The sequence below is a fragment of the Callospermophilus lateralis genome, chromosome 17 (genome assembly GCF_048772815.1).
Source record: "Callospermophilus lateralis isolate mCalLat2 chromosome 17, mCalLat2.hap1, whole genome shotgun sequence".
NCBI classification, from domain to species: domain Eukaryota; kingdom Metazoa; phylum Chordata; class Mammalia; order Rodentia; family Sciuridae; genus Callospermophilus; species Callospermophilus lateralis.
In genome coordinates this window covers 13,704,395-13,705,722 of record NC_135321.1, presented here as the reverse complement: position 1 = coordinate 13,705,722, position 1,328 = coordinate 13,704,395, and the positions used below count along the sequence as shown (strand labels likewise).

Sequence of the window (1,328 nt, the reverse complement as noted above, 5' to 3'; positions counted from 1 at the left end):
AGTTAGGTAAATCAGGTCTAATATCGAGTAAGATCCTAAATGGAGGCCATGTTTAGAATGAATTCCGGGAAAAGTTGAACAACTCTTGGAATGTTAATGAAATCCGGGAAAAGCCCAAGGCCCAGAGCCCATCCCAAAGAAATGTTAATGAACAGCCCCCAGCAAACTTGAAGATGCTGACCCAGAAGTCCTGCCTGACCAGATTACTTCTTTAGCCCACCTGTGTCCCACCCCTCAGGCCTTCCCACCTACATTCCATCACTGAAAGAACTATAAAAAGGGGAAACAACCGCACTTCCACGGATTCCACCTCTTGGGTCCCCTTCTTCCTCTTTTTTGCTGTCCTTTAATAAACTTCTAATTTCCACTCTGACCTTGCCTCGGCGTGCTTCTCTGGTGTTAACTCTTCAACATTGGGGAAGCAAGGTCAACAGCGGTAACACTGTTGTTGAAATGTTTTACAAACATTCTAGACATGTTTTAGAAGTATTCTAAGCTGGCAATAAGATTCGATATACAAAGAAACACCAGGCCCTGCACAAAGAGGAGCCTCACTTACAAGGAGCTAATTTCCTGAGCCCCAACTGAAGATGAACTGGAGGCACGCCCCTGCGGCTTCTCCCTCTGGCTTTCTGGGGGAACTGGGCCAATGGCTTCCCCCCAGAGAAGATTTGACTTTCTATGAGCTCAAATCACTCAAGAAAATTCCCAGAACTACTAAGAAGACAGATGTTTGGTGCTGGGGATTGAACCCAGGGCCTCGTGCGTGCAAGGCAAGCATTCTACCAACTGAGCTACATCCCCATGCCAGAATAGTCTTTTGACATCTGCAATGGCAAGAGTTTTGTATGTGGTGTTCATTTTTGAGCTCTAGCTAAAGTTCTAAGACTGAAGATGCTATTCTCTGTGTATGGAAAAAAATATATTTTTCTCTTGTTGAGAAGCAAATACAATTAACTTCTCTTAAGACATAGGTCATTACGTCCTGTAATGAATCCTACCCTTCTTTTCTCTTCATCTTTTCTCACCTCTCACAAAACAGATTAATTGATTATAAGATCTCTCATTTTGATTATAAGAACTATGGATAACTAACTACTTCAGACAGATCTAACATCAGAGAAAAAAGTTAGCAAGTTACGTTAGAGACTTATATCAAAGTAATATTTATATTTACTTATACTTATATCTTACCTATATTTTATATACCTTACTTATATTTAGCAAAGCACTCATCTTGATTGGCATGTAGAAACCAAGATCCCCTACATATTTAAAATAATAAATTTACAGGCTAAAAATGAATTTTAAAGTAATTATATTCGGTG

The 1,328-nt window shown here is 40.0% G+C and overlaps 1 non-coding gene across 1 annotated transcript; it reads right to left on the bottom strand.

Moving 5' to 3' along the window:
- Positions 1–730: 730 nt before the first annotated feature.
- Trnaa-ugc (transfer RNA alanine (anticodon UGC)) lies at positions 731–802 on the bottom strand. Its single transcript has one exon. It is a non-coding gene; the product is annotated as a tRNA-Ala (tRNA).
- Positions 803–1,328: the final 526 nt, after the last annotated feature.